This window comes from Podarcis vaucheri (genome assembly GCF_965113315.1).
Source record: "Podarcis vaucheri genome assembly, chromosome: 10".
NCBI lineage: Eukaryota > Metazoa > Chordata > Lepidosauria > Squamata > Lacertidae > Podarcis > Podarcis vaucheri.
The window spans coordinates 39,550,807-39,578,697 of NC_138748.1; the positions used below are offsets into that span (position 1 = coordinate 39,550,807).

A 27,891-nucleotide genomic window follows, 5' to 3' on the forward strand; every position below is an offset into this window, starting at 1 on the left:
CCATTTTGAAACCAACTGGCTAGTATTAACACTGGAGACATCAAATATGCCAGCTGCTGTTTGCCGCACTGGGAAGCCAAAAGTTCTCTTTTAAGACTAAGGCAGTGTTTTAATTTCCTCTCAGAGAATGTAATTGTTTTGGAAGCTCTCCCAATAGCAAAGGGTTGGGTGAGCAACCCCAAGGGAGGGAAGCAAGCTTGCAGAAATGATCGAAGTGCGAGATGAAACAGGCAGTCAAGAGGAAGCAGGAGCCAGTAACCAAAGGAACCAGGTAGGAGTGCAGCGCAAACTCTAGGATACAAACAACATCACCCTCTAGCATGTAGCCTCCAGCAACTGGTACAGTGGTACCTCGGGTTAAGAACTTCATTCGTTCTGGAGGTCCATTCTTAACCTGAAACTGTTCTTAACCTGAGGTACCACTTTAGCTAGTGGGGCCTCCTGCTGCTGCCACACCGCTGGAGCCCAATTTCTGTTCTCTTCCTGAAGCAAAGTTCTTAACCCGAGGTACTATTTCTGGATTAGCAGAGTCTGTAACCTGAAGCGTCTGTAACCCTAGGTACCACTATATTTGGAAGCAGAGCAGAGCCATCCAAGTTAGTAGCCATTGGCAGTCTTCTCTATGAATTTGTCTAATCCTCTTTTAAAGACATCTAGGTGACTATGTGCTGAGTGAAGAAGCACTTTCTTTTATTTGTCCAGAATCTTTCAACATTGTGCTTCGTTGGCTGTCCATGTCTTTTGACTTTCCCAGCTCCTCTCAAGACATACAACTAATTCTGTTTTCAAATCTGTCCAAATTCTGAGCAGAAATCTTGCATACTTGTCCTCTTACAGTAAAGTCAGGAAAACTAATAAAAACAGGCTTCAGTTTGATTCCTACAGCAACCATTAGCACAATTACAAAGAAAATCTCAGGTCCGCTGAATACCATAAGGGTAACATGCCCTGTAATTTAGAGTTTAAATTGGTATCTGGGTGGTTGATGTGTTCAGGACAAGCTTGAGAGTGGTTGTTTTGTTTGCTGGAGAGCATTATGGTTTATAAATATTGTTATTTCCTTCAGAATATCTCAATCTGTAGCCCTTTGTTGGAATGATCCTCTACCCATTAACCTGTGAACATGTTCAATGCAGCTGAGCAAAGCAAATTAATTTACAAGACTATGTTGAAACAAAATCTATATTTTATTTGGGAAGCAGTGAGAGAGTGATATATCAGTAGCATGGGAGTTTAGACACCCCTAATTCTCAGTGCCAGAATTGCTATTTGCTCCAGATTTAGCTACATTCTTCTCTTTTATTTTCTCTTGCTTCACATTAAGTAGCTTTAAAAGTATATAAATAGGACTGGCACCAAATGATCTTTCTACTTTGTAGAAGCTTCATATTTCCTCCACCCCCCCCCTTATTAGGCTCCCTCTTTGATTGGAGACGCTGAAAGGTTGTTAATCATAATGAGTTTCTGCTTTCATGGCAACACATCTGTCTTTATCTTCAGAAGGTGCTAGCTGGTGTTCAGCATTTAAGAATACATTACTATATATTGTGTTTTGCCCAGGGATAATAATCTAGTTGGTCATCATCACTGGCAAAACCTTCATAGAAGTTGAGTTAGTATAACAAGCATGAAAATTATGTCCCTTCTTCAATTTCTCATTTATTTCTCCACATACAACACATTTATGAGCTGATTTTTAATGAACTTTTACAAATGACTAAAGTTGTCTCCAAAACAAGAGCAAAAGACTTCTGCATACTTGAGCTCAGTGGACTTCTGAATAAACATGTTTAGGATCAAGGTATTAGCTCTCCATTATGTTGACTGAATGTATCATGATAGAATAGTGCTAAATAAAGCTGTGTGCAAATGTACTGTCAAAGTTCTGGGCTTCATTGGCTTAAACCGAATAGAAGAAATCTCTGATATTTTTTCTAGTTCTCACCCAAGAAAAGGAAGGGCACTTTGTAGAATTTTCTCTGAATATTCTTCACCATCTTTTGTGTGTGTGACAGTGCCATCTCCCTGCCCCTGCAGTGCCCTGAAGCAATACCATGTGCAGGGCATGGTGTCAGAGGCAAATATTGATGCACTGTTTCCTCAGTTTGCTTTCAGGGAATCTGGATAGCAACTCTGATCTGGACAGCTGCAACAGCCTCAAAATCTGTGGTGGAAGAAGAACTCTTTGTGAAATATAAGCTTAGTGTGACAGGGCTCTTATTACAGCTATGATCTCCATATAACAATAAATTCAACTGCAATTTTTATTATGATTTTTTACATGTTAAGATGTATGTGTTAGGGAAATGATACATATTTATTGGACACTAGGGTTGTGTATGCACAATATTTTATTCTAGAATCAGTAGAGACTCAGTACTTGCTTTTTTCTATGTAGTCCACACACAATCTAGAACTATTGCATATTTTTTGGCCCTGAAAAGCTCTTTTTGAGAAGCTGGTCTCCTTGTGGCTTCAGGCACAGTAAAGCCATGGGGTGGAGGAGCAGGTGGTAAAGACCAAGACACCCAGTGTTGGATTAAAATTAGGCCACAACTTTGTTGTTTACAGAAGAATAAGTTTGGCATGGGCATTGGGCACATATCAAATGATCAACCAGCCTGCCTGCTGCTTGATATGCTGCTAGTTGATGGATGAGAGTTGCCCAAAATTTGGAGTCCCCTTATTGTACAAACTGCTCCCCATGGACCCTGTCAGGTCAATGGTAACAGGTGCTATGACCCGTCACCCCCTGACTGGGATTATGGGCAGAAAGCACCACCTAATGGTGATCCCCTGATGGGATGGGGCAGGCTATCCCTTCTCCTATCTTCCCTGCCTCCTAAGGATCCAGCCCAGTGCCTCTCCCACCACAAGAGTTGAGGGGAATGCCCCAACTCACTGCCACATCTAAAGCTCCTGTAACCATCCACCCAGACCACTGTGAATGTCCACCAACCAGGCCTCATTGCCTGCCCCAGAGAGATGCACATTGCCCAATTCATCTCTTCTGAATTATACTGATAGATGTTGTCTCACCGGTTAGTTCTCTGAGAACTAGCAGCTTCCAATGAATCATTTTGTTGACCTTCTCTGGGCTTCATTGACCATGCCAGGGTTTATGCCCTCCCCAGCCCCAACCCCTGAGGAGTTCCAGCCTGATGACCACCATCTGTGGGAATTCAGCTTTCAGAGTGTCCAATCAACATGTAAGGCTAAGGATGATTCCCTTTTGCCTGCCTAGATCATTTTCACCAAGTTGTATGATGATATAATCAGAAGGCTCTTGGGTGTGATACATGACATGACTGATAACATGAATTCATCCCACATCATGTCTCAATTTCCATTCCACCCTCTCACTCAGATGGTGTAGACACCACCCACATGACAGCGTGTGGTTCTTCACCTGATGGGTGATGCTGTGCCCACAAATCCATACTGATCTGTATGCCAGGCCTCTAGGAGGAAGAATTTAACAAAGAGTGGTAAGCTTCTGAACCCATCTCTGAATTGCCTGGATCCTGGAGGTGGGGGACACTACTCTGTTGCCAATATAGCTGCACCATGGCTACCTGACCAGACAATCACATTCTTGCTCTAGAGTTCCCAGTTTGGGGTGATGAAATAAACTCAGGAATCTCTGTAATAATTTAAAGGTATGTTGAAGTGACCTTTAACTACAATAAAGGAAAGGGGGGATTTTATCAGGTCAATCTAAAGTGGAAGAGGTTGCTATACTATTATTCAAATTCTGGCGTGTTTTTTTTTAGGAATTTGACAACTGAAATGGTCTTCAGTAAACCATTTAGTATTCTGCCAGACTGACAGAAAATAGTCTTCCTTTCTGTATAACTTGGCAAATTATTCTGGAAAAGCACCGTCTCTTCAGTTTTCTGAAAGAAACACTTTTGGTCTGTAAAGTGAAATAAGATAATTCCAGATAAGTTATAGGTCAGACAGATGTAAGGATATAACCTTGAACAGCACTCAATCCTTTTTTATGATATAATAAAATGTCAACATGAAGTTTATGAATCAAGCAATTTTATCATTGTAGAGAGTGGGAGTGAAGCAGGCATTTAATTTGAAATAGAGATAGCATGCACGAAGAATATTCCAGAACGCTGTGGTGTTTTTTATGTTTCCTCTGAACCCCTTTAAGTGTTAAGTCAACAGTAGTCTACACAAATGGATTATCAGATCTGAGCAACAGCAAGAAAAACTCTGCATAGATATGGTGGAGACTTAGGAGAAGTGAGATGTAGAGCTGAAAATCCTGCCTGAGAGATAAGATGTTATCCTTTAGTATTAAGGGAATCTGTAGTTCTGTCAAAGGGCCAACGATCTTCTCAGTTTTTAATAAGACCAAGTTCTAGAAAAAGGGTCCCATGCTTCAAACAGCAAATATCATAAAATGAAAGGGAAGCAGACTGGGAAAAACTGATACACATCTTCCCATAGAAAGATTGCAGTTGAATAGTATAACAGAACTTTTCCAAGGAGTAGGTTCCAGTTACAAACTGTAATGCCAAACTGGAAGAGAGGTTGGGGAAGAATCTTGGTTTTACACAGTCTTACATTCTCTGCTGTAATGGTTCCAGGTCTGATTTTTGGAGTCTCCAATTAAATATTAACTAAGAATGTTGAGAATGTGTGGCTTCAGAATCAGTTTATGGTCAGATTCAGATCATGCAATTGAAATCTTTCAGGTTTTCCCACATGCAAAGGCATTAATAAGAAAAGTCTTGCTGATCAGACTAAATACAAGTCAAGTATCCTGTTCCCCACAACAGCTAACCTAACATGAGAGGAGTAGCCCTTTCCTGGTTTTTTTCCCAGCCTCCTAAGATGGTGGTTGCATATAATGTCAGGATTAGTAGCCAATGTTAGCCTTATTTTCAGTGTATTTGATCCACTTTCAAAGTAGTAGAAGTTAGTGGCTATCATCACATATTGTGGCAGTGAACCCCATTAGTTCTATTGTGTACTATGTAGAAAAGTAGATTCTAGAGGCAGCTTATAGGCAAATAACCATTGATAGCTTGATCATCTTTGAATTTGTCTAATTCTCTTTTGAAACCATAGTTCAGCTTTGTGCTAGTGCTATGTCCAAGAATCACAGCAGACGTAGATCACAAAGACTTTATTCTAAAATAAGAAGCAACAACCATAGCAACACTGAACAAGTATGCCTAGACCAATTAATTCTCCATTGTTACTTCTTTTTATAGACTGACTTCCTTCAGCCGGCTATTATTCCCAGCTGTCTTAAGAGAAGATGTAAAGGGCAACTTCATACTATATCACCATAGCCAGGTATACTCTATGAAGTTTGCCTTCTCAAGAGTATCATTGGTTGGTGATGGCTCAGAGGAATGTTCACCTGGTGGACTGAATGAGATTTACTGAATGAGATATCCCCTCACATTCCTTTGTGTGTTTATGTCTTTTCCATTGCTTCAGCTTTGCTGTGCTGAGCTTTGCTTGATGGATGACTGGCTACAAAGCAATTTGTCTGATTACATGAGGGGTGAGGGAAAGGGGTAGTCAATCCAGTTGAACCAGAAGAAGACATGTTCTCTTTTTCCTGGTTCTCTCACACGAGGTAATTGGCCTCACATGACCAGGCGTGGGGCAGATCAGCTGAACTCTGCTTCTTTTTATTTCATAGGACAGTTGGTTTTATATAATCACTGTGGTGGTGTGAGTGTGGGATACAGACCAGATGAATCAGGCGAAGGTGTGTGATGGTGTATTTACTGCTTCTTTTGGTTCTTTCTCACAGAGGAATTGGCCTTCAGTGGCCCTTGTGGGGGCTAGGGGAAACAATTTGCCTTGGAGTTCCTGTTAGCTTTAGTACCTTGGAATTGGGGAGATGATATATTCAACATCCAGGTAGAACTTATCTCTGGGGGACATGTGAGTTCATGTGAAAATTAATAGGATATAAACCTAAAGCCAGCTGTTAAGGTGGAACAAGTGAAGCCACCATTAACCTATTTATAAAGTGCTTCAACAAAATTATCCAGATTCTTCATCCAGAGTTTCCTTCAGAGTTTATTGAAAGTTTCATTATTTTGTTCCCCACTGGTCACTGAAAGATTTCTGTCCACAGGCTCTGTCAAAAATGAAGAGTCGCTTTGCCCCTGGATTCTCAGTGGTGGCAAAGAGATTGCAAACCTATTATTATATTATCCCAGCAGCTTATTACATCCCTTCTGGTATAGTCAGTCTAAACTAAACAGGCAAAGACATTCGCTCAAGAGTCAAGGATGGTGCAGCAGAGATGCTACCACAGAGCTGAATTCAAGCTGCATTGCAGTCATTTTTTGTTCTGATGTATCATAGCCAAGTCCCGGTTTTCCCTGCTGCTTTCAATCATGGTGATAATTGAATGTTTTCTAGCAATATAATGGGTATTGTGAGCAGTAGTTGGGACTCACCATTTCCTTCCTTCTTCCTATTTGGTTCTTTTAAAATATTTGCGTGTGTGGAAAAAGGCAATTTTTGCTTTGGTATATGTTGTTTAGGTAGAGTTTGGAGGGTTTTTATTGGTTTGTCTACCTGAGAAAACCAGGCAGTTTCCAAACTTCACCATTATTCATAATAAACAAGAAAAAAATGATAGGCTACCTTTATGGCAGTAATAGTGTGTGTGTGTGTGTGTGTGTGTGGAGGAAGAATAGGATATAATACCTGGGCTTGCTGTTTATATTATTTATTTCTTAATTTTCTATCCCACCCTTCCTCCCAAACACGCCCAGGGTATCAAACAATAAAACAGCAAACCAGTACAAAATATATTTTCAAGAAAGCAACAACAATCAAATATCCTATATTCATAGTTAAACAATTTCAACTTTCCTAGAAACAGTATATTTTAGCCATCAAATGCCTGGGTGAACCTTTAAAACCTTTAAAATTCTGCCTAAATGCTGACGATATCACTCTTTGGGCTGTATTTAACAATTCAGCTCTGCTGATGCAGTGAACTTCCATGTGCACAATGAGACTTCCTCTTCCTCACCTGTTTCCTTGTTCAAATCAGGTCCCGGGAGTTTGGGGGATCATCTAGGGTAGATTTGGGGTGTATGAGGAGGGGGGAGGAGAGGAAACACAAGTCCTGTTGCAGCAGTGGATCTATGTGTACATAGCATTGCCTTGTTGTTGTTGTTTAGTCGTTTAGTCGTGCCCGACTCTTCGTGACCCCATGGACCAGAGCACGCCAGGCACTCCTGTCTTCCACTGCCCCCCACAGTTTGGTCAGACTCATGTTTGTAGCTTCGAGAACACTGTCCAACCATCTCGTCCTCTGTCGTCCCCTTCTCCTTGTGCCCTCCATCTTTCCCAACATCAGGGTCTTTTCCAGGGAGTCTTCTCTTCTCATGAGGTGGCCAAAGTATTGGAGCCTCAGCTTCAGGATCTGTCCTTCCAGTGAGCACTCAGGGCTGATTTCCTTCAGAATGGATAGGTTTGATCTTCTTGCAGTCCATGGGACTCTCAAGAGTCTCCTCCAGCACCATAATTCAAAAGCATTGCCTACAACCATTTATTTTTACTCTTTGTATTTACCCACCCAGCTAATTCACACGATAGCCCTGCGAGAGACAATGGCTCCATCTGCACCATACATTTAAAGCTGTATCATACAGCAAAGTATTACAAAACACTATCGCAATACCTGACACCTGTTTTAAGTGAAGTAATGAATAAAGTTTTAAGAGAAGGAAGGATGCCAAACACCTGGAAAGAAGCTTATATTACACTGATCCCGAAGAAAGAGGGGGATATATTAGATGTAAAAAATTTCAGACCAATTTCGTTATTGAATAACGACTATAAGCTATTTGCGGATATACTAGCGAATAGACTAAAAATGGTGTTAAATAAGGTGATACACAAGGACCAAACAGGCTTTCTGCCGGGGAGGCAACTAAGGGACAACGTAAGAAACCTGATAAATATAATTGAATACCTTGAAGTCAGAGATGAGAAACAGGCAGTATTATTGTTTATAGACGCGGAAAAAGCGTTTGATAATGTTTCCTGGCATTTCATGAAAGAAAACTTAAAAGTACTAGGAATTGGTGAAAATTTTTTGAGAGGTATTGGCACGATTTATTCGGACCAAAAAGCAAAGTTAATAATTAACAACAACATATCAGATAACTTTGAGATAACTAAAGGTACTAGGCAGGGATGCCCTTTGTCTCCCTTGCTATTTATTACAGTTCTAGAGGTCTTGAATAAGAAGCTAAGAGAATCATCAGAAGTCAGAGGCATTAAGGTGGGACGAAAAGAATTTAAGTTAAGAGCCTTCGCAGATGATCTAGTTTTAACGTTGGAAGAACCAAGACAAAGTGTGAAAGAGGCAATAAAAAGAATGGAAGAGTTTGGGAAGGTATCAGGGTTTAAACTTAACAAAAATAAGACGAAAATGCTAGCGAAAAATTTGAAGAAAGAAGAGATGGAAGAATTACAAGCAGACTCAGGAATCGCGATAGCTAAAAAAATAAAATATTTAGGAATTTGGATGACAACAAAAAATATAAACCTATACAAGGACAACTATGAGGTGGTATGGAAAGAAATTAAGAAAGATATGGATATATGGAGTAGACTAAAATTGTCATTATTAGGCAGAATCTCTGTGATAAAAATGAATATATTACCTAGACTGCTATTTTTATTTCAAGCAATACCAGTGGTAAAAGGAATAAGACAATTTAAGGATTGGCAAAAAAACTTAGCGAAGTTTGTTTGGCAGGGGAAAAGGCCAAGGATAAAAATGAAGATACTAGTAGATAAGAAAGAGAGAGGAGGCTTTGATTTACCAGACCTGAGTTTATATTATGAAGCATCGTGCTTGGTATGGTTAAAAGACTGGCTGACCTTAGAAAACACCGACCTATTAGATTTAGAGGGCCATGATAATAGACATGGTTGGCATTCGTACCTATGGTATAACAAAGTAAAGGTACATAAAGGTTTTCTAAACCATGTGATTAGGAAATCTTTATATGAAGTATGGGATCGGAATAAAAACCTCCTGGAAAGAAAGACACCGTGGTGGATATCACCAATTGAGGTGTTGACAACAAAAAAAGCAAACATGGAAGGGGAAAGAATAACATATGAGGATATTACTAGGAAAACAGCCCAAGGGATAAAGCTCAAACCATACGACCAAATTGAAAAGAGGTTAACAGGGTGGCTGCAATACCATCAGATTAGTGATCTATTAAAGGAAGACAAAAAAAGAAATGGGTTCGAAGATAAAAAATCGAAATTCCAAATCGAGTTAATAGACTGTAAAGATAAAACTTTATCAAGAATGTATAGCTTATTGCTAGAATGGTATACAAAAGATGAAGAAGTAAAGGAATCAATGATAAAATGGGCAATTGATATTGGGCATAACATTGAATTGGATGCGTGGAAAAGATTATGGAAGGAGGGTTCGAGATTCACAGGATGCATGGCGTTGAAGGAAAACTTGTTAAAAATGATGTATAGATGGCATTTGACGCCAGTAAAATTAGCTAAAATGTATAGGAAAAAAGAAAGAAAGTGTTGGAAATGTAAAAAGGCAGATGGGGATTATTTCCATATGTGGTGGACTTGCGATAAGGTAAAAAAATTTTGGGAAGCAATTTATAATGAACTCAAAAAAATATTTAGATATACTTTTCCCAAAAGACCAGAGGCGTGTCTATTAGGCTTAATAGGAACAGAAATTAAAATAGAAGATCAAAATTTGTTCATGTATGCTACAGCTGCCGCGAGGACCCTTCTGGCCCAAAGATGGAAAGTACAAGATATACCAACTATACAGGAGTGGCAGGCGAAGTTGACAGAATATGCAGAACTTGCCAAACTGTCAGGGAGGATCCGGGACCAGGGAGATCAAAGATACCAAAATAACTGGAGTAAATTTATTGAATACTTAAAGAAGAATTGTAAAGAGGTCAAGACACTAGCAGGATTGACATAATACCTCCAATGTACAATAGTACTAACTTGAGAATGATGTGTGTGATGGAAAGAGGATAAATATACCAGTTGTGGGGAGGGAGGGGGGTTGTGACTTGGCAGAGTCAAAGGAAATGTATGGCGCTATTACAATTTGTTGGAAAAGAATATGTAAGGAAAACAATAAAAATTCATTTGCAGAAAGCTGTATCATACTGCTTTAAACAGTCAAAGACTCAAAGCTTTCCCCAAGGATCTTGAGGCCTGCAGCTTGCTAAGGATGCTGAGAGTTGTTAGGAAACCCCATTCCCCTCACAGAGCCACTCCCTGCCAGTGGATCTATAGCAGGGTTTTGGAAGGCTCTATAGAAACTTTTTTCTTGGTCGATATTTTATTGGCTGCACCATGGATACTAGTGTTGTGGTGGGAAATGTTTTAATTGACCAAGTATGTTTTTACTGCATTTTATTTTGGTGGGAGGGAGTGGACTTGATGGTTTCATATTTGTATTTTTATTGGTTTGGGCTGCCTTTGACAAGCATTGCCTGAAAAGGCAGCCTACAAAGAGTTTAAAACAAATACCGTAAGTAGAAATAAAGAATGCTGAACTTAAATCTACTTTTCTGCAAGTTTAGCCCATTAGCTGTAATCCTGCCCTCTGAGGCGGCAGAGAACAGGGATTTGACCTCATCTGTGTGACAGCCCTTCAGAGTACTATCATTCAGAGTACTATCATGTCCCCTTTCGGTCTTCTCTTCACCAAGCTAAACAGCCTTTAGAACCTATTTTCCATATCGCTGGCAATCTTTGCTGTTCTTCTCTGAACTTGTTCGAGTTTGTTTAGATCCTTCTTAAAACAGTGCCCAGATAGCCGGACAGAATACTCTAGATGAGGTCTGACTAGTGCATTCTTGACATGGAGAATACAATGTACAGGTAGCAAATTCCAAGGAATGATGTTTTTGGAAACCATCTATCATATTTTGCTATGCTGAGCGTGAAGAGGCAGGACATTTTTCAAGTATAAGTTCCTCACATATAGTGATTTCTCACAATATATAGTGATATATAGTGCAAGTAATAAAACATATTCTCCCCACCCCATTAAAACAGGCTATCAGTGCAATAATCTAAAGATGGGAGGCAGCTGACTTGGGAGTTGCTTATAAAACCTGGACATCCAAGATTATAAGCTTCTTATAAAGTTGGAATATCAAGCCTCGAAGCCAGCACATTCAATAATCTTGAGATATGTCAGGAAGAAATAATGGAGCAATAGTTCTCTTCATAAATCTATCACGGATGAAGAGATTTTTGTATCCCCTCCCCCATGACATTGAGAAATACCAGTTTTCATATATAGAATCTTGAGTCAAAATGTATAGAAAAGCAAAAACCATATATAATAAACCACCATAAATTGACACAAACTAATACTATAATGTCAAAGTATGAATCTATAACTGCAACATAACTTGACAGTCACCCATCCCAAAGAACCCTCAAAAATTACACGAAATGTATTTTTAAAAGGGTTATGGAAGGTGTGTGGGAAGTACCTAAGGAAGTCAAGTCTGAAAAGATTTGATTAAGAAAACCAAATCAGTACTCAGTGAATCAAAAGAGTTAATGACGCATCCTGGTAATGGCTTTCGATATGTAATTTCAATGCAAGACCTACACTTATTCCTGGAATCCCTCACAGGTTAGACTTCGTGCACATGTTGCATGTGTCAAAAAGAGTCTCCTCGTGGCAAATGTAGGTAAAGGTAAAGAGATCCCTGACCATTAGGTCCAGTTGTGGCCGACTCTGGGGTTGCTGTGCTCATCTCGCTTTATTGGCTGAGGGAGCCAGCGTACAGCTTCCGGGTCATGTGGCCAGCATGACTAAGCTGCTTCTGGTGAACCAGAGCAGCGCACAGAAACGCCGTTTACCTTCCTGCCAGAGCGGTACCTACTTATCTACTTGCACTTTGACGTGCTTTCAAACTGCTAGGTTGGCAGGAGCAGGGACTGAGCAACAGGAGCTCACCCCATCGCGGGGGTTCGAACCCCCAACCTTCTGATCGGCAAGTCCTAGGCTCTGTGGTTTAACCCACAGCGCCACCCACGTCACTTGTAGCAAATATATGTAGCACTACTAATATAGAGTGATTTATTACCTGGTTTGCTGCCACTGTGAAGAATGTATCAGGGCCAAACTGGACCTGATATGAACGTGCATCTTTTTTGTTATGTAAATTGCAGCCATGGAAAAACCTGCACAATTTCAGGGCCTCCATACCACAATCCTGACAAAAATTGCATCTCCAAATATGTTTGCATTTTGAGGGAAGCCTACATGCCTATGCAAACAGGAGCTTTGGAGAGGTGTTTTTTGACCAGGTGTACAGGATATAGGAATGCAGCAGATTGGGTGCATCAAATTGAAAAAGCAACATAGCAATACATATACATAACTTGTTGTCTGTTTATTGTTTGTGGAATAATGATGTAAGTTGTTTTAAATGCTTGGAATGTTTTGAACACTAATTACATGCAATTTCATTTTTGGAAAATGAAACAGCTATTGCAGATAAGAAACTCTCTGAATGGGATATTTTAGTGGAAAGGCTGTTGTAAATGGTTTGAATATGGGAGGTATATTGTGAGTATTTGAAAATCCAAAAATCTTTTGCCTTATCCACAGAAGCTGGAACCCTTTTCCATACTGCAGTGTGACTCTAACGGAACACCTGGAAATCAATTATTTTCCTGAAATGAAAGGGTAGTAAGCAACCCACAGTTTCTGGAAAACTCAAATCCTTTTCCAGATTGTGTTCAATAGCCCTGAAAAAATCACATGATAATTAAAGTTTGGTGCCGTTTCTTTACTTCCTCTACTATAAACAAGTGTCTTCATATTTTCTCTTGTTCTTCCTGGGAAGTTTAGTTTTTCTAGCTTGTTTGGAGCATGATTGAATTGTTGGTAGTTCTTTATTAATGATAGATAAAGTAAGAATGCAATCTCTTTAATACATCTATGAATCTTTATCTATATACAACGATACTTTGTATTTTAAGAACGTATTTCTCTATTATGTCCAATGAGGGTTATGTTTCACGCAGCGTGTTTTCATTGTTGTAGATGTATTATAAATTAAAAGCTATTTACACCAATGCCTCAGTAAACCGTTAGTTGTGGAATTACTCCAGATCTTAATATAATTTACATGCTGACATCCTAGCATCTGTTTCCTGCTATGAATTGCTTGTTTGTTCCCATTTCTGCTTAAGCAGGCAAATGTACTAAATACCAATATTTGATTTATAAGAACCATCATAGCTAACGCTCTGTTTTCCAGAGCCTTCCAGCCGATTCCCCCAGCAAGCATGCTGAAAGTCACATGCCTCGTCAAGTTTATTCCACATTTTATGACAGTGCTGAAAACATGATTATTTTTATAGTCCCCAACCTCTGATTAGTAAGAGGAACAAAAGTGCCTTTGGTATTGCTGATACTATCATATGCCGACAGCAAGACCATTAATAAATTAAAAACATTGCAACTTGCCTTTGCATAATTGAGCATTTTGAAGGTGGCTTAAATGGGAAAACATCATGATGGGCTAAAATCTAATTCTGGGATTTACACAGGTTTTATGCACGTAAAGGAAAGGCAATTAGCACTAGCTGAGAATTTTAATTTTCACCGCTATATTATGAGCATCCTTGGAGTTATCAAGTTAAAAATAGCAACTTAGAAAAGCTGGTAATGAGCACTGTTATAACAACTACCCAATGAAAGCTGAAACCTTTTCTTCTATATCCACTTTTCTTTCTCTCTTTCTTTAAAAACAAAAGAAGAAAAAGTGTACATTCTCTCCCTGTAGCTATTCTTTGTACAGAAGGTCCTATCTCTGAGGAGGGCTGTTACTATTGGTCTTTGAAATGAAGGTTTTCTGAATGGTGAAAAAAGGACTCTCTGTCTTTCTCTTTTAATGGCTAGCTGGACCTTGAAAGAAAATCTAGAATTTTCCTCTAACAATCAGAGGTGAAATTCAGTTAGGCAGCAAAATTTCATAACAAAAGCCCCACAAACTGCAAAGTAGTGCATAGCTTTCGGTGTGACTTTCTTTGTCAGCTTTTTGCATTGTTGATCAATTTGCTGTCCTGCTGCGGTCAGTGCTTTACTAATAGTCTAGTAAGATCCCATGACTGGCATTCTGCCTTTTTAAAAACCATCTCCATTGCTACAGTTAAGAATCTGAATTTCTAAATCAGCTCTGATAGCTGTTGGCTTCTTTTATTATTAGTATTATTCATGCGCTGGTAGTAAAGGAAGAATATTGAACCATAATTAGGAGCTGGTAAAATGCTATTGGAACAAACTTGAAAAGGTCAGTTTCCAGGCAAGAAGCATTTCAAAGACAGTGTCTTACTTTTTCTTCTTTTTCTTGTGTCTTAATCGTTGTTGTTATAGCAATGTTTCAATTCCTTGTTCTTAACTGGGGAGGAAGCAGTAATTGTGTGAGAATCTCATTGCAGTGCAAAAATGGTAATGCTAACCTTTCTAATTTGTTGTTACTGTTAGATTTTAATTATTGAGTGCAAAGGGAAAGCTTCTGAATAGTGTGAAACATCGTTGTAAAGAAGCGGTGTACATATTCTCTAAATTCGGCATTTAAACTTTAAGGAGTGTTTTTAAAAGGTCTCTGTTTAAGCTGTTGTGAAAGAAATTGGGAAATGTGAGAAAATGAGTCTGTACAAATAGTAAAGTGCAGCTTTAAAGAAAAGAAAAATCACCTGATCTTCTGCTTGTGGAAGTACTAATATAGCAGAGAGAAATTTCCTCCAAATGAGACACTCTTGTAGGAATTGTGGGGTGATACTTAGCTTAGTCATAATCAGATAAGACCTATTGAAATAAATGGACTTAAATAACACCCACATGGATGTAGGTTAATTAAGTAATTAAACCAATATTTTCCTTCAAACATTTGTACTTAGGAGTAAAAGGATAACTGAACTTAGTGGGTTTTGTGTGTTTATACAATGGGCAGTGTAAATATTGATGGATTAGGATACAGTCTTCCTCTGTCTGCCTATATGCCTTCATTCTTATTTTTAAAAGACAACTGAAAGTAACATCAAGCTTATCTTATGTGCATGATTGTTGATAGGAGATTCTTACTGTATGTATGTATGTGGCACCCAACTGGAGGTTGAATATTAATGAAGATGGAATTGTTTGAAACCACTAAGAAACTGCAGCTGTTTAATTAATTGAATTTTTCTGGATTGCTAAGGGATTTCCTAAGGTCATGTCTATGTTCAAGAAGGAATTGCTTCTTCTTATTGGATAACAGAGTGGCTGAAAAGGTGTTCTGATGCTTTCTTGATGCATCTATATTTGTTTGAGTAGTTAAACAGAGATTCCCCACCCAGCTATCCTCTTTAGCATAGCTATTTATTGACCTGTAACAGCTGTCTGTGTGCAGATCTGTATATCGGATGATATGGGTTACATTTCCTGGAACAGTTTATGTTTCAAGAAGCCTTTCTCGTTGCAGGCGGGTTGGATATACCTCATCATCAGGTCCTTTAAGCCCTGCAGTTTTACATCCTTTCCTGACATGATAAAAACAAGGCTGACTTGGAATTGCCCTCTTCCTCTAACACAGAATGGGTTTTTGATTTTCCAGCATTGCCTGCAGCTATTGTTGAGCAAGAGTAGCGATGAAGGGAAGAGCTGATCCTATAGTTACATAACAGTGGACTGTGAGAGGGGTTCTGTGGGCCAGTGGGATTACAGGTGTGGAAAAGCTGCAGTTGTGAGAACCTTCCAAGTCATTCATAAATCTCATGTGTATACTGACACTGTTGGATATTTCCAGTATTTTCGTGTTTGCTTGTTTTTGCTTTTGCTTTGAAAGCATGCCTAAGGAAGGCTTATTCAAGATGGAGTTACTCTCTACATTAGGTGTGCCATGCTGATTTGCATAGCCAAAAATTGCAATCCTGTGTAGGCCAATTTTTAAGCCCCTGACGTGAGTTGGAACATTGGCTTCTACTAATAGAGATGAGGAATCCCACATCATGATGGCATCAGATTATTTTGTGTGTGTATTTAAAATGTACTTTGCAATTATAGAGAGGATTATCTTGCTGAGGACAGTGTGGGGTATGCTTGCAAACTCTGAGGAAACTATTAGGTATTGATATGCCCATGCCTCAACATAAAGCCCCATTGAATTTGATGTTGGCAGCACAATAATTTTTTTTTTAAACATAGACATAGCACTGGGGGAGTCAGAGACATCTAAATCCCAGCATTCTGATGGGGATGCAAATCACCGCTTCCTTGGTAATCAAATCAGTCTTTTAATGAGCATGGAGGTGCAATAATGTGTCCTTCTCAGCTTATCTGCATGTATGTCAAATGTGTGTGCATGTATGAGTGTGGGGTGGTCACACCCACCACTGACATGTGGACCCTGGAGAGTTGGCAGAGAACGAATGTGGCCCTTGGGGCAGAAAAGCTTAGCCACCCCTGCATTACATAGCAACCCACCTCTTTGTGAGCATTAAAGTCATCTTATGAAAAAATAAATTAAACATCCTTTGTGATCTTTTCCATGGTGGCTCATAGGGGACCCAAAATAATTGCTTGAAAAGCCACATCAGACTCCAGAACAAGGAGTTATAATGGTATATGTGTAATTAATAGAATGATGCCACATTCAGTCATGTGTGCATTAACACATTTGCTGTTGATTTACGTTCCTCTGCAGAAAGATGAATAAAGATTTTTGGGTGTGTGTGTGTTTTCCCTTACTATTGAAAAATCCTGACTCTGATTCAAGAATAATAAAACTTGTTCTAGAATTTGGTCCAATTGGCTTTCCCCTGTTTTTAATTTATTTTGTTGGGTGGGTTTGAATTAAACCATTTGCATATCTAAGGAGCATTGTGTTGTCTACTCTTTGCCTGCATTCGGGTTGTTTTGCTTTTTAATGACTGTTTTCACTAGGCTGGAGTGATTGTAGAAGCTTTTACTAGACTTGCCTTCAAGACCATCTGCAGCTGTTTTCTCTATTTTAGGAAATTGAGGACGTTATTTAGTATTAGTAGGAATGTGAGAATTTGTCCATTGATTACATCATTTTGCTGCTTAAGGCCTCAATGAATTGTGCTGTAAATCTGTGGTACCTAATAGTCACTTAACAATGATGTATTATTTTAATATTGGAAGAAACCATTTGGCTGCATTTTGGAAATGCCTGAAATATGCATTCCGGAGTGCATTTCATATGACTGGATTCAGCGACTCAGGTTTGAAAATGAGTCTCTTCTATAATTAGAAATAATTTATCTTGAAAGTTAGTTGTTATGTGACTTTCCAGGGCAAAAATCATTAACTGTGTGTTGTGGTTATTGCTGTTTTAAAGGCCACTGTTGCTAAGTTCCACACCCTGAAAATATTGGGTGAAATCCAGTGCTACTATTCTCCTTGTTGAATGACTTTTGATCTAGTGTAAGAGTCTGAACACATAAGAGAAGGGGAGCCATTTTCCTCAACTTTGCCCTGAAGCCCACTGTGCCATCTTCCAGGCTATTTGAAGTGCGGGAGGCTGCAAAAGGAAGGGGACTCTGTGAAAATTGCCTCTGCTTCTCTTAACTAGCATATGCCTTGGCCAGATCAAATGATGTTCTGCTCACTTTGGATTTTGCCCAATATTACCACAAGTGCAGGAAGTTGAGTTACCAAGAACATGTGGTTGTTGCTCAGCTGGCAAAATTGACTTTTTGAGCAGCATGACGTAAAAACCAGAAGGATGGATTCTCACGCTCCAAGCTACAGTACTTCAGCAATCAAATTAAAAACAATAAGAATTGCGACCTTGTTAGGAATCGATCTACTATTTTCTGAAGCGGCCATTGATTCAAGAAGCCCACAAGTTCATGTTCTCCAGAGTGCTGGGGTCAGTTGTCCTTACTCCCTCAGGATCATTACTGCTAGTGGCCAAGGCAACCCAGCCAGATGGGCGGGCTATGTATGTATGTATGTATGTATATAAAATAAATAAAATAAAATAAAATAAAATAATTATCCAAATGTATTAGTACTTCTCAGCAGAAGGGGTAAATAATTGCTCAAAACCAGCCATGGTAGTGAAAGACTCCTCTCTCTCCTCCTGCCCCTCATTCTTCTTCCCCTCCTCCTCCTCCGCATATACCTAGCATTTATTGCAGGCTCAGCACCACAACCACTGGTGCACACTTTATCAGCTTAAAACACATTAACATGTTTGGATGTGTTTCAAATGCCCTAAGTGCACTAATGATGCTTGTTCTACTTGGAAGAGAGCTGAGAAATATATCTGCCTTTGTCTGTAATTAATACCTGATTTATTACACATACATCGAAAACATTACCTATTCTCAATCCATAAGCTGCAGGAAGGGTTAAAAACCACTTCTCAGGCCTTCTCTGAGTTAGTTTGTGTTTAGTTTGGCAGATACCTATCTGATCGGACCCAGGTAGCCTAAATAATAGAGAGGAAAGGTAAATGAACAAGGGTTTATTCCAACTTCTCTGACTCATATTGGTCTTTTGAAATTCGGTCAGGTTGTTCAAGCCCTCCTTATTGTAAAGCAACAGAAACTGAGATTCTCCTGTGGTGATTGCACAGGTATTAAAAGACACAAAGTCTTCAGATTGATACATTGCGGCATGGATGTTCATAGGCAACTTCTTGCTTCATCACATGAGTGAAATGGAATGAAAGAGATGTCTATACATGTGGGGTTGAGGAGGTACAGTGAAGAACAGCCCAAGTTAACAAAGTGAAAACCATAGATAATGTGAATTGGTGCTGAAGCACTAAACATAGAAAGAATGTTATCAGATTATACTTAAAATAGAAAACTCTTGTTTTTCTAGTGATAAAATATAACCCATAATCCTTGTTAAAAACCCTGGGAAATAAAATCGAATACTGGAATGAATTCCAATTGCCCTCTGAAATGGTCTTGTTAAGTAGAATGACCTTGAGGTCAGAAAGGGAATGTTTGGGGAGATTGAAAATGTTCCCTGACTCGTGTCTGTACATTTCTATTCTGAAAGTCAGATTACTGCCCGTTTATTCTTGTTCAGAGTGACTTTCTTGTTTGGCTGATGAAAACTCCTGAAGGGCATTGATGGCAAGTGATCGTGTACATGGCATTAGTTAATATGCTGGTGTTTGGAATGTGGATAGAATGGTCAATGACCTTAAGTGCACAGTATTACCAAGGTAGCATGAGGAACAGAGAGGACACTTGTTTACCCGTTGGTGGCCTAGGAGTGTTGGTGGATAGTGATTTCTGAGCGGCCTAAAATGGAGGGTGGTCCTTTCCTCTACGGCCTTTTTGTGAAGATCATCATTTCCTAGATCACTTGAAAGTCCCTGATGGAAGATTCTTCCTCTGTTGAAATCTATCTGAGGACAACAGAGTACATTTTCAAGTACATTGGCAATAATGAGCACTAAGCTTGGATTCATACACCAGATAATTATGAGGGACAGAATGCTAAGTATCTGCTTAACCTCTTGTAATTAACCAAGCTGAAGGGAGGCCAAGCTTAGACACCCTGCATAGCACACACATGCTCCTATGCTGAGCATATCCAGAAGGCACTGAGAATAAAACACAAGCTTGGGGATGCAGATATATGGAAATGGATCTTCCTTGACATCCTTATATTAAGGAAAAGAAAAATGCTACTGTTTTCCAACATGTGTGACAAACCTCATGAAAGCTGTTCACTTGACTCCCCGTGGCAATAACAGTTGCCACCAGACAATTAGGCAATTGACAAATAATAACTAAGCAATCCTAAACATACAAAGAACAAGTCCTCACTGAGTTTAGTGGGACTTACTTTTGAGTAGGCATGCTTAGGATTACACTGCAAGGCTGCAGCCATACGTACACCTAATTTGGAGCAAACCCCATTGAACATAGCAAGACTTATTTTTGAGTAAAAATTCATTGTTACTTTTGTGCCCTATTTGCAAAGCTCATACACATTGCAACCTGTTTATTCATTGTTTTCCTGCCCTTGTGAAAGTTGGTTGGGTGAAAGTCAAGCTTTAAAGTTGCACTCTGGTGTAATAACTTTATATGTTGGGTTTTCACTTATTGGCATTCCTCATGAAAGATGCTAGTAACACGTGCTTTGAAATAATGACAGATATATTTTGTACAGAAAAAGCTACTGGATCTCAGTTCAGAATAATACGCATAGACCAATCATGTTTTATTCCTTTTATTTCTGTTCAAGTCCAAATTCTGGAGAAAGCATGGAGCATGAAGGAACAAACATGTAATACTGTCAATAAAGAAAGGTCACTAGTTCTTTACATGTAGTGTAAAATTCAATGCAAATGTGTTTAAGTGATTCTCCTGTTTGTTCTTTCCCCCCTTTAAAAATGGATATATCATTATAATCAGATACGTGGTGTTCAGAAAAGTGGTACAAACCATGTCTCTGTGGCTTGCAACAAAAATAGTACCGCAGTACTTTAAAGTGTCTAAAAATACATGCTCTGGCAATTATTGTAACGCGTAGAAGCATGTTTCTTTTGTGAATTGCAGGCACATAGTCCCCTTCAAATATCATGGAGTTCATCACAATAATGTAATGTAATGTATTGTAATGCCCCCTAAGTGACAGAGTAGCCTCTGGGCATAGATACCAGCTCCTAGGGGCCGAGGGGTTTTCTCCCCCAGCTATTTTTTAAGGGGGGAAGCCCCCTTCAATGTTCAAAGGGCATTTGGTTCTACCTCCTGGTTCCTTGTGATGTCAGGACATTGTGGCAGGGCCCCTCAGTCATCTTGTAAAGTTGGTGCCTCTCCCTCTGGGTAAAGAAACTGTGTGGGGGAGGACAAATTCTCCAACAGTTTTGTGGGAGATGGGGCTCACCATTAGCATGGACAGTAGTATAACTCTCTTGTTCCTCTCCCCCAAACCTTTTAGTTTTCTTTTATTGTGACTACACTTGTTTATAAATGATATAGAATTAGGAGTCAGCAGTGAGATGGCCAAGTTTGCTCATAATGCTAGATTGTTCAGGGTTGAACCAAAAAGAGATGGTGAAGAGCTCCGAAAGAGCCTCTCCAAGCTCTGTGAATGGGTGGGAAAATGACAAGTGCAATTCAGTGTAAACAAGTGTAACATGATGCATGTTGGGGCAAAAATATATATCTTAATTTCACATATACACTCATGGGGTCTAAACTGGCAGTCATTGACCAGGAATGAGACCTTGGGCTTACAGTAGATAGCTTGATGAAGATGTCGACCCAGTGTGTGGCAGCCATGAAAAAGGCAAATTCCATGCTAGGTACCATTAGGAAACAAACTGGAAATAAAACTGCTGATATCATCATGCTGTTATACAAATCAGTGGTGTGACCGTATTTGCTGTGTGCAGTTCTGGTAATCTCACCTCCAAAATGATAGCGTGTTGCTGCAAAAGGTTCACTGAAGGGCAAACAGAACAACCATGGGTGTGGAATATGAGGGAAGGTTGCAGCGTTTGGGACTTTCTAGCTTGGAGAAAAGGTAAATATGAGGTGACACGACAGAATTTAAAATTCTACCTGGCATAGAGAAAGTGGATAAAGAAGAGCTTTTCTCCCTCTTTCATAACACTAGTACTTGCAGACGCCGAATGAACCTGAATGATGGAAGATGCAGGACAAATAAAAGTGTCTAGTTAAACTATGGAGCTCGCTCCTATAGCAGGAAGTGATGGCAACTAACTTGGGCAGCTTTCAAGGAAGATTAGACAAAATCATGGATGATTAGGGTATGTTCTGTCCCCATGGTCAGAGTCAGTAATGCTTCTGAATACCAGTTACTTAAAACTACAGGAGGGGGAAAAGGCTATTGCTTGTGGGTTTTCCACAGGCAACTGGCCGGCCTCAGGATGCTTGTCTAAGATGGGCCATTGGCTTGATTCAACAGGTTCTTCTTATGTTCTTACGTTACACATGACAGCAGCAGCAACTGTGTTTGTAGCCTAGCGACCATTTCTGCATTCTCCACAGTGCCCTGGACTTCGCAACATGGTGGAGCGCTGCGGCAGAACAAATGGTGGCAGCCACAAAAAGTGGTGGGGAATATTCAGGGAAATTCTGTAGAGTGGGCTTCTTTTGGGGGAGTCAAAAAAGAGGAAAAATCTGAACTTCTTTTTTAGTAAAAAATGTCTTCTAAGAATTCTCATCTCACCTCAAGGTAGGTAAGTAGAAGATGCTGAGGGAGGGGACCTAAGGTATTATAAGGATGGGTTACAAATGCACAAATATCTCTGTTTTCATTGTGAAATATTGCAAGCTTTTTTGGGGTGTGTGTGTATATTTCTATATTAAAGTTTTCCTTTTTTGTAACCTTTAAAAATAAGATTCTACAGGGCTTTAACAATGCCAGCCAGACATGTATCCACACATAAAGGAAATGTGCATGTTGCAACATCTCTCCTTTGAGAAGAAAAATCAGTAAACATAATTAAAAGGGAAAGTGTGTTCTGTTGTTCTCTGACCTGTTCCCATTCTGCAGCAGAGTGCTAGAAATGTTTCTTCCTTCATTACATAAATTGTTAATTGGCCTTTGAGTTCTGGTTTTGATCCAATTCCATTAAATCTGGCTGGCAACATGCCCCCCTTTCTTAATTATAAGCTGCATTAGATCTTCTGGCTACATGACTTGTGGTCAGATAGCGATCTCGTTTTAACTAGATTTAGAAATTGCCCAGTAATTTAAGTTGGCCTTTTCATATATAATAGTAAAATAAATAAATGAACACATTAACAAAAACAGCATTGGTTAATAATATACATTAAATTATCTCTCTTTAGTTTATGGCTCTGAGTGATCTTGTTCCAGTATACTGTACAGAAATTGATTCGATATGTCCAGACTTTTAATGATTGCTTTTAAAGGTGTTGTACCTTTATAACTGCAGTTGATGTGGTTACTAGTTTGTCCCATTAGAGTTTCTGTACTCTGACTCTCATGACTAGAATTATGTTCAAGGTTACTAGAAAGATGGTGGATGGACAAGGAAATACTATTAGACTAAGTTTTTTGTTCTGAATCCAGCTCAGGCAGTAGTTACCAAGAAGATGAATATTTTGGAGGATTTCTTTAACTGTATGTGTGACAACCAGATTTTTAAAAAATATGTTGTCCTAAAGAGAATTGGGAGAAAGGGGGGAAGCAGAAGGGACTGTGTAGCTACAATGGTGTGACAAGCCAGAGGCCCAAGTCTTCATGCTCTTATACATGAATTACCCTTTTAAGTTGCATTGAGTTGGTTCTGGATTATTTGTTGATTAATTAACCATCTAATCCTTTGCAAAAGAAGGACCTGTTGAGTTCAGTGAGATGTGCTTCCAGGCAAGTGTATAAATAATGCAGCCTTTTGTAGCGATCCTATACCCAGTTTCATGTCAGTAAGCCCATTTGGTCATGAGTCCACATGCCTTTTTCATTGCTTACAGAACAGAAACATATTTGTCTGTTTGCTTAAGTGCACACACAACTTACTTGAAGCCTAAAGCATCAGTCATATGACATTTCCTTGGAAGTTGGTCCCATTTGAACCATGTGCACATACTTCTGAATAAACATGCAATAACTTGGTTCAAGTACAAGGTTGCCAGCATTATAACTGTATCCTGTGTCTTTTTACAGAAGCACAGGAAGCAGGCCTGTAAAAATGTTGGTAGCTCTGCTGAGATTTATCTTCATTCAGGACCTGCAACTTCACTCAGGTATTTGACAAAGCAGAATGGGCAGTAGGATCTAGAATAGCATGTGCTTCTGCATTATTAAATGATAATTGATAAGATGCATCCTCATGTTTTGCTAATTAACTGTCAAAACTTCAAACTTCATGGAGCTAACTATGAGCTAAACTTAAGACAGAGTTGATAGGTCTAGACCCTGAGAGGACTTTCTGTCTTCTTATCCTACCTATTAAATAATCATTATGGCAAATGAAAAAAATACAATAAACTATGTTCTAATAAACTTCAAATTTAAAAATGTAGAAGTTAAAGCAACTAAAAAATTGGACAAATTGAAAGGCTAGCAGTCATATTAAAACTGGAGAATGCCATTGGAAAAAGTACATATTAGGTGCTCATCAAAAATTGAGCCTATTGTTCTTTTTGTACTTAAAATAGCCCTTCAAAATAGAGGACTGTACCCTATAAAGTATGGCCCATGGCCACCCTGAGCACCCAAGTGCTGTGATGTTCTGAGAAACTGCCTGGTGGAATTTCCACCTTTCATTCCACCTTTTTACAGGAGCCTTGTAGACCCAGCAACCCCATCTAAAAGCAGTCTGGCACAATGCAGTCATGCATATGGGAAACCTATTGAGTGACAGAGCTTGGTAACAAACAGGTCAAGAGACTCTCTGGCGTCCTCCATTTTGTGGTGTTCAGAGTCGGCTACCAGTAGGTGGCCAATTGAGAAGATGAAGCCTGCTGGTCTCTCTCTTTCCTTTGTTGTCATATATAATTGGCATGAGGAATCACAGTTGTGCTGGAGGTGTTGGCACCCCTGTGCTCCCCTCTTCGGCAGCAGTCACTTGTGAGGTGTGATGCCTGGTTTCTGCTGCCTTTTGATTTGCTCCCTGGCTGCCTTGCTGTCAGCTACTGTATGAACTTTGCAGGGCTGTGGGGCTCAAATTATTAAAATTCAGAGATACCTCATTAATTTGTGCTGCTTCGGATGCTGGACTCGGTGACCTGCCTGAACTGAGATTGCAAGCAAATCTTTCTGACCCCCTCAAAATTGTTTGGAAAAGGAAGTTAGGCATATATTGTTAACTTGCCTGTGGAAAAGTAACTACTGCTCAAACATGCCCCTTACTGCTGTAAGACATTGCAAAATAAAAATAAAAAAATGTATTAACAGTAGGCCAGCAGACACCTATGAAATTTCCTTTGCATAAATTGCCCGTTCTCATTTTCGATATTCTTATGTGACTCAGTATTAAAAATTACTAGACTAGTTTTGCTAATATTAGCAGGAGAGCCCTTTCCGAGTAATATAAAAATGTTCCAAGGGGCTAAATAATTCAAATTGCCTCAGGTCTACACCCACCCACCCTGGTGAAATGAGTGCATCTTCATTGTCCAAGAAAATGGATGAGGAATAGGAGGTCATCCAAAGCCTCTCATTTATATGATAATTACAAATAAGCAGTGGCTAGTGATTCAGGATACAAATCATTTGCTCCTATGAGACCAGTGTGTTTGCTAAACAGGAAGTATGTGATTATGTCCTGCTAATTAGTTTCCAGGTGATGGGAAGAATGCAGTGCATAAGAGGCCCAGTTCACACTGCACAGCCCCACTATTTCTCTGTAAGGCAGTTATCTTGTAATTGAATTACTGCCTTTAATTAAGACATGCATCTAAATTAAGAACATGTGTATGTTGTGTGGAGATGCAGAGTGGAACACCGATAGTTATGTATATGCCTGTCTGTGTTTCCATCTAGGTAGGACATCATAGGAGATTAGTGACAGAAAGGAGGGGAGCAAAATGCAGAGCTAATGAAGAATGTGAAACCGTATTTGTGAAAAAGGTGTGTGTTTTCCAAGTCAAGGAGATGGAGAAATCGGAGGGCAAAAAGCCATGCTCTGAAATAATGGAGTAATACTTGCAGGCAAATAGAAAGTTGACTAAAATAGAAAGCGAATAAAGAACCTTGTTGAAAAGGAAAGGGATAGTCATATAGAACAGACAAGGAAGGACAGGAGAAAAGTGAAAAATAATGAGAGATTCTATAGTAAGAGAAGTCTATTATTAATCTAGGGCAATGATGGAGCACAGACTAATGAATTTATGTCCCACCTGTTGTTTTTAATCTTTCAGGTGTCCAGTCAGCCTCCTTTTAAAGGTGCAAGCAGAATGGCATTATCATTTGAAATGCAATGAAAAACAGTAAAATGGGAACAATCATTACTTTAACTGCTTCATGATCGCCCCGGCATTCGTATTTCAGTCTGTGGCTTCCTGAATATGTGCCACAAGGTATTTCTGACAAATAATGCAGTTAAGTGTATTGCTAGAAAGGCAAGAGATTCAATGTAACGCAAAACCTGCAGACTTCTAGATATTAGTAATGTCAAGAAAGAAGGCAGATTTTAATATGTCTTAAGAGCCCTGGGGGAAATGTAGATATTATGACAAGCCTACACTAAGATTCTACAGGCTATGTGATATGTTATCAGAAAGAATGCCTCCATAATAGAAAATTAAGACTAGCAGAGAGGTAAAATGCACTTTACAATTTTAATCTGGAAGCTTTCACTGTGCAAAGCATCTATATAAACAAAGTGCTTTTCAATGTGACAGTTTATATACAGCCCCAGCCTGCTACAAAGAGAGGAAGAAAATGAGATGTGGTTGATAGTCCTTGCCTGGCAGCAGTTACTCTTAAGGCGTGTGTGTGTGTGTTAAGTTACAGTCCTCTTCACTCTTAGCTGGGAGTTACGAGCAAGCACCATTGAATTCAATCGGCATATATAGGATTGTGCTCTTAATTTACAAAATGTAGTCTATGTGTTATGACGCATTGCACCTAGTCCATCCTGTGGCCCCAATATTCGGTCTCTGGATCAGGCCAATTCACCATATGCTGCCTTGGGATCTACTCACCCCAAACCTGCCCCCAAATTCATAGAATCATAGAATCATAGAATCATAGAGTTGGAAGAGACCACAAGGGCCAGCGAGTCCAACCCCCTGCCAAGCAGGAAACAAATTCATTTGGGGGTAATGGTGCTAAGGGGTTTCAAAGGATCCACTCATTTAACAGTAGGTGGATCCTGTACAGTGCTGGTTGCTGCACCTCTGTGAGTGGCTTCCCATGCATGCAAGGTAGATTTGATTCTGCAAAGGGAGCAGGAACATGAAGGAATAGAGGCCTGCTGGGAAAGGCACTCAACCTTCTCCTGTGAAGATGCAGCCATCCAATAGGCCTCACCTTTCCACAGTTTCTCGGCCCTTTTCTCATTTATGCCAGGACCTCCTTCGTGCATGGCACCAGGAGAGCCTTGGGTGGGACACTCAAACTGGGCTGCAGCAATCAGAGGCTGTGCCAACCTGACTTGAACAAGGCCTGAATCCTTCTGAATAGGCCTGATCAGGCTTTGGATTTGGACCTTGGCTGAATCTCGTGCATAGTCCTGGTGTTCAGAAGTGGAGATAATATAGCCATAATTACTAGTACCCATAGATAGCTTTATCTTTCATGAATTTGTATTCTGACATAGGGATAGACTCCTGTTCCTTTAGAAATTTAATGGGTTTGACCTGCCCTGCATTCCATACCTGAATTCTAGTTTGACTAGGAGAATATTCAGATTAATTCCAAAAGTGGAACATGCCACACTTTTCAGTCTATTTGTACTCTCCCCCCCCATTTCTGTTACCAGTAGGGATGGGGGAGAATTTCAATTCAGTTTACATGTAGAGGTGAACCTACATAATTGGTGCAGCTAAATGAATTAGGATGCCTTTGAAATTTGCACCTCTCTGAATTTTGTAATGCAGTTCTGTAGTCAAGTAACATGTACAAAAAAAAATGCATATACTGGGGTAAGGTGTGCATAAAATTGAATATATTAGTGAATATATTATACTGGGCAAGATTACACGAAGAAATGAAGGAAGTTCTACTAAACTTCATGCAGACTTAAAAACAATCACAAACAGATATAGAAATGTGCCAATTCCATGGGAAAGACCCACCCACATGGTCCTGATATTCATACGAGAGCCCAGCAGCTTGCAATCATCATGGTACAGGGCATATTAGTTCTTTTGGCAGTGCAGGGATAGATGAGCTACTTGTCAGACTCA

At 39.5% G+C, this 27,891-nt stretch overlaps 1 long non-coding RNA gene across 1 annotated transcript; it reads left to right on the forward strand.

The window, feature by feature from the left end:
- Positions 1 to 5,232: 5,232 nt before the first annotated feature.
- LOC309542194 lies at positions 5,233 to 25,648 on the forward strand. Its single transcript, XR_014224142.1, has 3 exons — positions 5,233 to 5,319; positions 23,702 to 23,781; positions 25,523 to 25,648. It is a non-coding gene; the product is annotated as an uncharacterized lncRNA (long non-coding RNA).
- Positions 25,649 to 27,891: the final 2,243 nt, after the last annotated feature.